Genomic DNA, 13,167 nt, shown 5'->3' with positions numbered 1-13,167 from the left:
TGTATTTGCAAATTATGGTGGAAAATAAGTATTTGGTCACCTACATACAAGCAAGATTTCTGTCTCTCACAGACCTGTAACTTCTACTTTAACCTCTTAAGGACCCAGGACGTATGCATACGTCATGAGTCCCGGTCCTGCGATATAACGCGCGGTCACACAGTGACCCCGCATCATATCGCGGCGGCCCCGGCATCATAGTGAAGCCGGGACCTGCCTCTAATAGTGCGCGGCACTGATCGCTGTGCCGCGCGCTATTAACCCTTTAGCCGTGCGCTCAAAGCTGAGCCGCGCTGCTAAAAACGAAAGTAAAATGTGCCGGTTAGCTCAGGGAGCTGTTCGGGATCGCCGCGGTATAATCGCGGCATCCCAAAAAGCTGTAGCACAGGAGGAGGTCTTCTTACCTTCTCCTGTGCTGTCCGATCGCCGAATGAATGCTTCAAGCCTGAGATCCAGGCTTCAGCATTCAATCGCTGAAAACACTGATTGATCTATTCCTATGGAGATGGATCAATCAGTGTAAAAGATCATTACATGCAATGTTATAGCCCCCTATAGGAGCTATAATATTGCATAAGAAAAGTGTAAAAAAAAATCATTAACCCTTTCAATTATCCCTTCCCCTAATAAAAGTTTGAATCACCCGGCATTTCCAAAAATAAAAAAAACATTATGTAAATAATAATAAAAATAAACATATGTGGTATCGCCGCATGCGGAAATGTCTGAATTATAAAAATATACCACTTTTTAAACCGCTTGTTCAATGGCGTACGCGCAAAAAAATTCCAAAGTCCAAAATAGCGCATTTTTGATCACTTTTTATACCACAAAAAAGTGAATAAAAAGTGATCAAAAAGTATGATCAGAACAAAAATGGTAGCACTAAAAACTTCAGATGACGGCGCAAAAAATTAGTCCTCAAAGCGCTCTGAACACAGAAAAATAAAAAAGTTATAGGGGTCAAAAGATTACCATTTTAAACGTATACATTTTCCTGCATGTATTCATGATTTTTTTCGGAAGTGATACAAATTCAAACCTATACAAGTAGGGTATAATTTTAACCGTATGGACCTACAGAATAAAGATAAGGTATCATTTTTGACAAAAAATGTACTGCGTAAAAACAGAAGCCCCCAAAACTTACAAAATAGTGTTTTTTCATCAATTTTGTCGCACATTGATTTTTTTTCCCGTTTCACCGTAGATTTTTGGGTAAAATGACTAATGTCATTACAAAGTAGAATTAGTGACGCAAAAATTAAGCCATTATATATAATTTTAGGTGAAAATTTTTAAGAGTTATGATTTTCTAAAGTTAAGGAGGAAAAATTGAAAATGAAAAAACTGAAAAAGCCCGGGTCCTTAAGGGGTTAAGAGTCTCCTCTGTCCTCCACTCGTTACCTGTATTAATGGCACCTCAAACAGTCACACTCCAAACTCCACTATGGCCAACACCAAAGAGCTGTGGAAGGACACCAGAAACAAAATTGTAGACATGCACCAGGCTGGGAAGACTGAATCTGCAACAGGCATGCAGCTTGGTGTGAAGAAATCAACTGCGGGAGAAATTATTAGAAAATGGAAGACATACAAGACTACTGATAATCTCCCTCAATCTGGGGGTCCATGCAAGATCTCACCCCGTGGTGTCAAAATGATCACAAGAACGGTGATCAAAAATCCCAGAACCACACAGGGGGACCTTATGAATGACCTGCAGAGAGCTGGGACCAAAATAACAAAGGCTACCATCAGTAACACACTACGCTGCCAGGGACTCAAATCATGCAGTGCCAGATGTGTCCCCCTGCTTAAGCCAGCACATGTCCTGGCCCATCTGAAGTTTGCTAGAGAGCATTTGGATGATCCGGAAGAGGATTGGGAGAATGTTATATGGTCAGATGAAACCAAAGTAGAACTTTTTGGTAAAAACTAAACTCATCGTGTTTGGAGGAGAAAGAATGCTGAGTTGCATCCAAAGAACACCATACCTACTGTCAAGCATGGGGGTGGAAACATCATGATTTGGGGCTGTTTTTCTACAAAGGGACCAGGATGACTAATTTGTGTAAAGGAAGGAAAAAAATGAATGGGGCCATGTATTGTGAAATTTTGAGTGAAAACCTCCTTCCATCAGCAAGGGCATTGAAGATGAAACATGGCTGGATCTTTCAGCATGACAATGATCCCAAACACACCGCCCAGGCAATGAAGGAGTAGCATTTAAAGGTCTTGGAGTGGCCCAGCCAGTCTCCAGATCTCAACCCCATAGAAAACCTTTGGAGGGAGTTGAAAGTCTGTGTTTCCCAGCAACAGCCCCAAACATCACTGCTCTAGAGGAGATCTGCATGGGGGAATGGGCCAAAGTACCAGCAACAGAGTGTGAAAATCTTGTGAAGACTTACAGAAAATGTTTGACCTCTGTCATTGCCAACAAAGGGTATATAACAAAATATTGAGATGAACTTTTGTTATTGACCAAATACTTATTCTCCACCATAATTTGCAAATAAATTCTTAAAAAATCAGACAATGTGATTTTATGGATTTTTTTTTCTCATTATGTCTCTCATATGTAGGAAGGAACGAGGGGCCATCATTGATGGTCGGTATGTGTCACCGAGGTTCCTGGCCTCAATGAGGTAAGAGCCGGCTTTTGCAGTATCGCAGATTGCAGTTTGACACTTCAGCTGTTTAGTATGGCTGTAAAGCTGATCCGGGACATCCTTTACTTGGAATAGTCAAAGTGCTGGGTGGGTGACGATTCCCCATGTTCCAGGCCGGGTCTTGGAAGGCTTATAAAGCAGTCAGCACTGTCAGTTATGTTGGTCTGACCTCCATCTGACAGTGAAGCTGTGAAATCCTCTGAGCTGAGGGCTAAAGACTGCAAACAGGCGTACAGGCCGCCTTGAAGCCTGCCAGTGAACTTTTCTGTGTATGAACAAGCACCAAGACTGTTTTGCTTTGCTGTGTATGAACAAGCACCAAGACTGTTATGTTTTGCTGAGTGTGAATAAAACACTGAAGTTTAATTTACAACCTGGTTCCTTGCCTCTAAACTGCATTTGCTAACCTGACTACCAGAGCAAATCTCCACAATTGGTGGATAATGTGGGCAAATGCTGTGAGGCTGTGGGCAAACGCCTGAAAGGCGAAAAATTTTTGTTTTTCCCGGGCATGGGTCTATGTCCTATATCAATCCAGCAAGGTTAAGACCCATGTCCCCTGGCAAAATGGAGGCTGTCGTGAAAGCCCTTATGTAGGCTAACTTGCAGCAGTGGGGGCTAACAAGCTGCAGCAGTAAACCAACCAGCTGCTTTTACAGCATGTGATGGCGTTACAAGCCACAGGAGCGTACCAGAATGTCCACGATGCCCAGAAAGCTGTTCGGTCAGCGATCCCAAAGATGACCCCCTAGGATGACGTAGAGACCTACCTGGCTGTATTCGAAATGGTGGCCATGAGGGAGAAGTTACCCCCAGACCAAATCGGCTGAGGTCGGTGAACCCCTGTTGCTCTCCATCCTCCCTTCCCTGACTCCTAGGGCCTCTGTGCGCTTAGTCACTTTTATACTCCTAGCGGCTAGAACGGTGATCCCCAGACTGTAGAAATCACAGTCAACCCCTTCCATCTCAGCCTTGATTCAAGAGGTCTCCCGGCTGCATAAAATGGAAGAGTTACTCGCTGAAACCCCCAGACAAATAGCTAGATACAGCCTCATCTGGGCACCATGGCTATCATTCATGTCCTCTACGGATTACGACCATCTATACCTGACAACTTGACCCTCTCCCCACCGCCAAGTCCCCTCTCCGCCCCTGACGATCCCAGGGATGTCATTTTTCCCTCTCTCCACTGACTCGATTGCTCCCTCCTCTTCCCCCTCTTCTCCTGACACTCAACATAGCACCGCGTGCGCCTGGGGAGCTCCTGGGTATTTTTGAGCCTCCTGGTAAGTACTCCTATATACGGTCCTTTTCTCTTCTTTCTTCTCTCTTCTCCTCCACGTTCTCTCCTTATCCCTCCTCACCCCCCTTCCTTTGGTACCGCTCCAACGCCTGACATACTGAGTCCCACTGCAATGCTGGACCGTCTGTTGGCTGATGTGTTCTGGAGGGCTTTGCCGTACCTTCTCCAGCACTGGATTAGCCAGGTGTCTACTGGTAATGCCCTAGAGATGTTCGACCTGGTGGAGCGCTATGAGGCCACCAGAAATCTACAGGGGGGATTCTTTTTGGAAGGGGCCAGTTAAACCCCGGAAATCTCCACCCTCGACCAGTCGGCTACTGCCACGAAAACCCGCTCGGGATGTACTGCCTACAGACCCAGCTCCGATGGTCTGTTGGTGGTGTCAAGAGCCTGGTCACATAAGGCTTACTGTCCCCATCGAGGGGAGCCCATGGACACTAACTATGGCTACCACCCCTCAATGTATGCCAGGAGACTGTGTGCAACTGGTACCCCCCGAAACAGTAGACAATAGTCACCTGTGCCAGGTGAAACTGGGAAATACCCTGGCGGTGGCACTGCTAGACTCAGGGGGCCTGGTTCCTTTGGTAAGAGCTGCCCTCGTACTGCCCAGCGAGTATACTGGCCAAAAAGTCGCTGTGGTGTGCATCCATGGAGACTATCCCAATGCTCTGGTGTCTCTATCCACTGTGGCCGACAGGTGGACTCATGAGGTGGCCGTCACCACAAATTTACATTATGAACTAATAATTGGGAGAGATTTCCCTGGTTTCCCATCACTGTGGCCTAATGGGGCCATGGGGCAGGAGTAACCCCAATAGAATGGCCTTGCTCAGGGGAGAAACCGGAAGCTAAGACTGAAGTGCCAGCAGTAGGGGTGGCCACCACTGCAGTGGAAGGGGGGGAGCCGCCCCACTGAATGTTATGGTGGGAGACGTGGAGGATTTGCCGCCAGGTCTGGAGTTGGCAGACCTCAACGTCTCTGGAGACAATTTTGGTACAGCACAACATCAGGACCCAACACTATCTCAGGCCTGGGAAAATGTGGTAGTGGTGAAGGGTGAGCCGCAACAACCGGGGGATGAGTCTAACTTCCCCCATTTTGTGGTTCAACAGGGGATGCTGTTCTGGATAAATAAAGTACGGGTTGAGCATGTTGAACGGTTGGTGGTGCCTAAGGCGTATCGTGTTGGAGTTAGCCCACCAGCATGTTCTTAGGGGACACCTGGGCCAGCAGAAAACGCAGGACCGGATTCTACAGCGGTTTTACTGGTCCAGTGTGTTCAAGGAGGTGGAAAAGTATTGCCCAACCTGCCAGATAACCAGTCCCCAGCCACATTTCCATAGTACCCTGGTCCCTCTCCTGATTATTGAGGTTCCATTTGAGCGCATCGCTATGGATCTCATAGGCCCAGTACCGAAGTCTGCTAGAGGGCACCAACACATCTTAGTAGTCCTGGACTATGCCACTCGGAACCCGGAGGCATTGCCCCTGTGACATACCTTGGCCAAACTCATAGCCAAAGAATTAATGGAGATGTTTTCCCGAGTGGGCCTACCTAAAGAGGTTCTGACTGAATAGGGAACCCCTTTTATGTCAAAAGTCATGAGGGAACTCAGTAAGCTACTACAGATCAAACAGTTACGGATGTCCATTTATCACCCACAAACGGATGGCCTGGTAGAGAGGTTTAATCAAACCTTGAAAAACATGTTAAAGCAGGTGGTGTCTAAGGCTGGGAGGGAATGGGATCTTCTGCTGACCTATCTCATGTTCGCGAGAGGTGGCCTAGGCCTCTACTGGGTTCTCGCCCTTTGAACTACTTTACATCCGACATCCACGTGGTCTGTTGGACATAGCCAAAGAAGCATGGGAACAACAACCCACACCGCATAAAAGTAATGCAAGAGCGGATGGAAACAGTGTTGCCGCTGGTTAGGGAACATATGGAGGCATCCCAGCAAGCCCAGAGTAGGGTCTATAATCGCCAGGCTCAGGTTCGGAATTTTAACTCGGAGATCGTGTTTTGGTTCTGGTGCCCACAGTGGATAGAAAGTTCCTGGCTAAGTGGCAGGGTCTCTATGAAGTGCTCGAAAAAGTTGGGGAGGGGACCTACAAGGAACACCAGCCCAGGCGGAGAAAGCCGAAGCAGGTGTACCATGTAAACTTACTGAAACCATGGAACGATAGGGAGACAAGTACAGATGACAGCCCCTGGCCAGGTTTAATGGGAGTAGAGTTTCCAGTCCCCCAGTCTGATATGAGGGAAGCAGTTGCCACAGTAAAGATTGCTGACAGCCTTTCCTCTAAACAGACTCAGGAGGCCAGGGAGTTTGTCAGCAGGAATACAGATGTGTTCTCAGACCTCCCTGGACGTACTTCTATCATCTGTCATGACATTGTCACTGAGCCTCAGGTCAGAATCCGATTGAAACCATACCGGGCACCTGAGTCGTGCGACAAGCCATCTCGGAAGAAGTGCAGCTGATGTTACAGCTAGACGTCATTGAGGAATCCAAAAGTGAATTGGCCAGACAATTCTGTAACGACTTCCGCAAACTAAATGAGGTTTCCTAATTTGATGCGTATCCCATGCCCCGAGTAGATGAGTTTATTGAGAAGTTAGGCCAAGTCCGGTATTTTTCTGTTTTGGACCTCACCAAAGGGTCCTGGCAGGTACCCTTGGCAGAGGCTGCCAAGGAGAAAATGGCCTTCATCACACCAGAGGAGCTGTATCAGTACAAGGTATTACCCTTTGGTCTACATGGCGCTCCCACCACGTTTCAAAGGCTAAAGGACATTGTACTCCATCCACGTCGTCGGTAAACTTTGGCGTACCTGGACGATATCATCATCCACAGTATCGACTGGGAAAGTCACCTACCAAAAGTACAGGCTGTAGTGGACTCCCTTAGGAAGGCTGGCTTAACCCATAACCCAAAAAAAGTGTGCGATAGGGTTAGAAGAGACCAAGTACCTTGGGTATGTAATTGGGCGTGGAGTTATCAAACCTCAGGTGAACAAAGTAGAGGCAATTCGTAATTAGCCACGACCTGTCACTACCCGGCAAGTAAAGTTGTTTCTGGGAATAGTGGGATACTATATGAGGCTTGTCCCCCACTTTGCTACAGTGGCAACAATCTTGACAGGCCTTTTGAAGGGACACAAGTCAGTGATGGTCAATTGGAATGAACAGGGAGAAAAAAGCTTTCTCTGCTTTGAAGTCTGCCCTATGTGGGTCCCCGGTTTTGGTGACGCCCGACTTCAAAAGGGAGTTCATAGTACAGACCGATGCCTCCAAAGTAGATCTCGGTGCTGTACTGTCTCAGAAAGTCAGGAGCATCCCGTTGTCTTTCTCAGCCGTAAGCTTACCCCAGCCGAGACCAGGTATAGTTTAGTGGAGAGAGTGCCTGGCTATCAGGTGGGCACTCAAGTCTCTCCGCTATTATTTGTTAGGGAGAAAGTTTTGTCTGGTGATGAGCCAGATGGATGAGCCAGGCCAAGGACAGAAATGCCCGGGTCACCCGGTGGTTTCTGACTTTGCAAAATGTTAAGTTTTTAGTAGAACTGTTTAATGTGTGTCCACTCCCTCAGATTTGAACAAAGGGGGGAGGTATATAGGAAGGAACAAGGGGCCATCATTGATGGTCGGTATGTGTCCCCCAGGTTCCTGGCCTCGATGAGGTAAGAGCCGGCTTTTGCAGTGTGGCAGATTGCAGTCTGACACTTCAGCTGTTTAGTATGGCTGTAAAGCTGATCCAGGATGGCTTTTACTGGGAATAATAAAAGTGTTGGATGGGTGACTATTCCCCACGTTCCAGGTCGGGTCTTGGCAGGCTTATAAAGCAGTCAGCACTGTCAGGTATGTTGGTCTGACCTCCATCTGACAGTAAAGCTGTGGAGTCCTCTGAGCTGAGGGCCAAAGACTGCAAACAGGTGTACAGGCCACCTGGAAGCCTGCCAGTGAACTTTTCTGTGGCTGAGCATTAGGCCGGGTGTGAACTGACACCTAGGATTCCAGGTGAACTTTGCTTTGCTGTGTATGAACAAGCACCAAGACTGTTATGTTTTGCTGAGTGTGAATAAAACACTGAAGTTTGATCTACAACCTGGTTCCTTGCCTCTAAACTGCGTCTGCTAACCTGACTACCAGAGCAAATCCCCACACATAATTGAGGTATACCTACGATGAAAATTACAGGCCTCTCTCATCTTTTTAAGTTGGAGAACTTGCACAGTTGGTGGCTGACTAAAGACTTTTTTGCCCCACTGTATGTCCCCTAGAAGTTCCTCTGAACTCAGTGAATCACGCGCAGGAGGTGGGGCTCTGCCCACTTCATTTTATATGCATTGTCTGTGACTCTACATCTTAGTGAAGTCACAGACAATGAATATGTAAATTGAGCTGACAAAGCTCCGCCCCCTGTGTGCGATTCACTGAATTTAGCAGAGAATCTTATGGGGGACATATCTCAGAACCTACTGGACATATTTAAGTAAGTGACCCTTGTCGGACTCCTGTTCACCCCCACTATAACCCAGTGTATTGGGTTTAGTGTGGGTGAACAGGCTGACAGTTTTATTTTAAACTTGCTACAAATCTGTGTATAACAACAAACCTTGATTTCTTATGTAAACCAAAGGTCCTAAATTTAACACTGAGACAAATCCTGCGACAAGTTAACCCATTTTAACAACCCAAAAACAAGGTAATTCCTTTGAAAAATCCCCCTATATCCTTAAGGCAGCAAGGAGGGGATTCAATAAAGAAATTAATGAAAGCAAAATAAAGATTATTAGAATAAAGATTATTCTAAAATACAGAAGGCTAGGGTGAATTTTGTCAAGATTATGAGAAGATTAAGGGAAGCAAATATAGGTAAATTGCAGAAGAAAGGGGATACACCGTTATTAGTAATGAGAGACTATAATGCTGTTCTGGACAAATGTTTAGACAGCTTGAGGTTGAAAAAGAACAAGCCCCTGAATACAAACTCTCCTTTCTTGCAGATTGCCAAGGAGGTAGGATCGGTAGATCTATGTATATTTATGATGTGGTTAATAAACAATAAAGGTTGTACTCCGGTTGAAAACAAATTTTCAAATCAACTGGTCCCAGAAAGTTAAACAGATTTGTAAATTACTTCTATTTAAAACATCTTTATCCTTCCAGTACTTATCAGCTGCTGTATACAACAGAGGAAGTTGAGTTGTTCTTTTCAGTGCTCTCTGTTGACACCTCAGGAAGTGTCAGGAACTGTCCAGAGTACAAGCAAAACCCCATAGCAAACCACTCCTGTTTTGGACAGTTTCTGATACGGACAGAGGTGTCAACAGAGAGCACTGTGGTCAGACAGAAAAGAACTCCAGAAAGAAATACAACTTCCTCTGGAGCATACAGCAGCTGATAAGTACTGGAAGCATTAAAGGGGTACTCCGGCGCTAAGACATCTTATCCCCATCCAAAGGATAGGGGATAAGATGCCTGATCGCGGGGGTCCCGCCGCTGGGGACCCCCGTGATCTTCCACGCCGCACCCCGTTAGAATCAGCCCCCGGAGCGTGCGATTACTAGCGATCACGGGGACGGAGCATAGTGACGTCAGAGTTTGGAGAAGTCTGAAGTGAGTCTGTGAGATGATTCTGAGGAAGACTTTCAGTCTAATCTTGCAACCACACATCTGCTAAAGAACAACCCCAATACCCAGGTGAATGTCAAGCCTAGTGGTAAGTACTTAAAGGGTACCTTTCATCAAAAAAACTTTTGATATATTATAGTTTAATGTATGCAGAATAACTTTCCAATAGCATGTTGTTAAAAAATATGCTTCTTTCTATTTAATTTTCCACTTTGAAAAAATGACCACTAGGGGTCTCCCTGCTAGTCCTTTTTTTTATAGATTTCAGACTCATGAAGGAGTCCTAAATCTCAAACTGCAGCCGGGACACAGACAAACTCCCTGACAGGGAGCAGTGCTGAGTTTGTCTTTGTTCCGGCTGCAGTCTGAGATTTAGGACTCCTTCATGAGTCTGAAATCTATAAAAAAGGACTGGTAGGGAGACCCCTAGTGGTCATTTTTTCAAAGTTGAAAATTAAATACAAAGAAGCATATTTTTTAATAACATGCTATTGGAAAGTTATTCTGCATACATTAATCTATAATATATCAAAAGTTTTTTTGATGAAAGGTACCCTTTAAGTCTCGGGGATTCAGTTATTTACATCAAGTCAGTCAAGTTAGTCAAGTCCAAGTCACTAAAGTCCAGCATGGGTTGCCATACAGCAAGTCAGTCATACAGAGCACAATCAACTGTGAGTTCCAGCAAGCCGATAAGCTTCCAAGGTTCACCCTGCACCTCTTTTTATACCAATCTGAGCTGTAAAGGATTTTATCATCTATCCTGCCTCAGTAAAGTCAGTTTTTTTCGTAACCTTGCGTTGGAGTACTTATTGCCCCCTGCCTGGCCCAGGAGAAGCTGGCTCAACCTCAGGTGGGTTAACTACGCCCTGGCATCACGAAAAGGTTAATTGCACATTACTCTCACCCTACACCACAGAAGTAATTTACAAATCTGTTTAACTTTCTGGCATCAGTTGATGAAAAAAAAAAAATCTGTTTAGAGGAATTGATGGTGGTGAAAATATTACAAGATGGAGAGCACAACAAGAAAATAATTTTCAGATAACATAGAATTATGAGGAATATTAAAAGTGAGAGGTTAATGCACTATACTAGCAAAATATAGGAGAAAGATTTGGAAAAAATAACAGAAAGATTGCAGAGAGATATGGAAAGGGTGAAAAGTATATCTTATAATAGTTCACATAAAATTACACTTTTTTTTTTTTTTTTTAAACTGTAGGTTATAATATACACAATGGTAATTGTCTAGGATGAACAAAATATGCACAAAGAAAATAGAAAAAAGGATACGCGCCCCCTAGTGAAGTATGTCAATATTTCTACATTTATGGTGAGTGGACTTACATTTACCAAGTAGGGTTGCGCTTAGAGCACAACACCTCAGAAAACCTCTTGTAATAGCAGCCTGGGATCTGCAGCCGTGGCTCATCCGGTGATAGCACTGCTACTCCGGTCATAAACACTTGTAGGAGACAGGAAAAACCTTAGTTTCTAGTTGCTGGTCCAGTGAGGTATCAAAGAGTTAGGACACAAGGTTCATGTCCTAAAATACGATTCATTGGCACTACAGCAACACGTTTCTGGTCCGGAATGGACCCTTCGTCAGGCAGGGGCATCTTCCGGCCAAAAAACATTTTGCTGTAGTGCCAATAGATCTTAATTTAGGACATGAACCTTGTTTCCTAACTCTTTGATACCACACTGGACCACCGCCTAGAAACTCAGATTTGATCTGTCTTCTACAAGTAGAACGAACAAAGGGCATTTTTATTGTTGTTTGAGGTGTGGAGAGAAAGAGGTAGGTTTGTACCATATGTGTTTTGAGTGCCTGATAATAAAAGAATTCTGGTATAAAATCTTAGACTCTATCACAGTCAGGATGAACAAAAGCGAAATGGGTAAAAAGATGGAAAACTCAAGGAGAATATTTTGCTAGGGAAATAGTTTTTTGGGATTAGGTTATTCATTGCAAGAATACTCCATCAGTAGAAGAATTTTATGGATTAGTAAGAAAAATTCATTTTGCCATTCAGTAAAAACTGGAAGGTGATAAGGTTATGTATATGTTCCCATTTGGAACACTCCACCTACCAGATTTTCTCTTCAGAGTTCCTGGTTCTGAAACTACAAGGGACAAAGAAATTTTATATCTCAGACCTTTAGGCTCTAGAAGAGACTTTTTCTCATCAGAAGCATTTTCTAGTAACTCATCTAGAGTAGGCCCTAAACACATATTGCCTTTCAAAGGGTACAGAGTTGACACGGCCTCACATGCCCATGTTTTAAAGTGCTTATCTGGCATTTTGCAAAACTTCCTATGCTGCTGGGACCAGGAAACAATAGAAAAAAACCCGATATTCACCTAGCCAAGTCACCTGCTGGTCCTCTACAGCTCCCGTTCAACTCCATCTGGTCCCCAAATCTTTTATCTAATTTCAGCTCCCCAGAAGGTCCTGCTGTTTCAGCAAAACTCTGGCCATAGTAAGTCAGGTCTCCGCTAGTGATTGCCTGAGCCAGCAGGTCCTGCAATGAGTGCTTGGAAATATTCAATATCTCATTGTAGTAATTGTAGGGAAGAAAGTACAATGCATTCGTAAAGTTTTTGGGTTGTTTCACTTTTTTCATATTTTGTTATGCTGCGGCCTTATGCTAAGAAAAAAATAAATAAAGTAGAATTTTAGAAATGGTTGAAAATTTATTCAAAAGGAAAAATTTTGGAAAGGACATACAGTCAGTATTCCAACCCTTTGCTTAGACATTTGAAATTAAGCTCTGGTCTCCCATTTCTCTTGATCATCTTTGAGATATTTCTCCAGAAGGATATAAATGTTTGCAAGACACCAGATAACCCCTTAACACCTTAAGGACACAACATGTAAATGTACGCTCCGCGCCCCCTCCCGTGCTATGACACGCGCTGAGGAGCTGAGCGCATAACATAGAGTGATCAGTGGCTAATGCTGGAGATCACTGTTCATGGGGATGTTTGGCATTAATTCCTTAGACAGATAACCCATTTAACCTCTTAAGGACCCATGACGTACTGGTACATCATGATTCCGCTCCCGTTCTATAACGCGGGGCCATGGCGTCATAGCGAGTCGGGCCTGGCCTCTAACAACTAAAGTAGTAACGGTCGGCACCTCGGTTTTTCACCCTGTGCACGTAGTAACAGATATGCAGTTGAGAGAGTCTCGGCACTCGAGATTTCTTTTCAAAGGTTTATTCAGGTATTTCCAGCGTACTGCTGCACGCGCCTGAAAAATGAGTAACGAAAGATAATCATAATCATGATCTAGAGAGGCTATATGGGATACATTTATAACTGTGGTACTTCATATTCCCGGTTAAGACCCTTTGGAAAAATAGTATTACATGTATGGATCCAATATGTCTCTCGAAGGCAGAGTAATTTCTTAATATCTCCACCTCGTCTCGGATGTCTAATTTGTTCTATTATCTGAAATCGTAGTTGCGCTATATTGTGATTTTTCTCATGAAAATGTTGTGGCACAGGATGTAGTAAATTCTGGCATCTAATCATAGA

At 44.5% G+C, this 13,167-nt stretch overlaps 1 long non-coding RNA gene across 2 annotated transcripts in view; it reads left to right on the top strand.

The window, feature by feature from the left end:
- The window catches only part of LOC130362277 (uncharacterized), a 74,973-nt gene that overhangs the window by 1,456 nt on the left and 60,350 nt on the right, over positions 1–13,167 (top strand). For both annotated transcript variants that reach the window (XR_008891339.1, XR_008891338.1), the window contains exon 2: positions 10,840–10,950. This is a non-coding gene — a long non-coding RNA (uncharacterized LOC130362277). The remainder of the gene's footprint in view (positions 1–10,839; positions 10,951–13,167) is intronic.

This window comes from Hyla sarda, chromosome 3, assembly GCF_029499605.1.
Source record: "Hyla sarda isolate aHylSar1 chromosome 3, aHylSar1.hap1, whole genome shotgun sequence".
Classification (NCBI taxonomy): Eukaryota; Metazoa; Chordata; class Amphibia; order Anura; family Hylidae; genus Hyla; species Hyla sarda.
The sequence above is the reverse complement of the archived record's forward strand: the minus strand, read 5'-3'. Positions and strand labels throughout refer to the sequence as shown.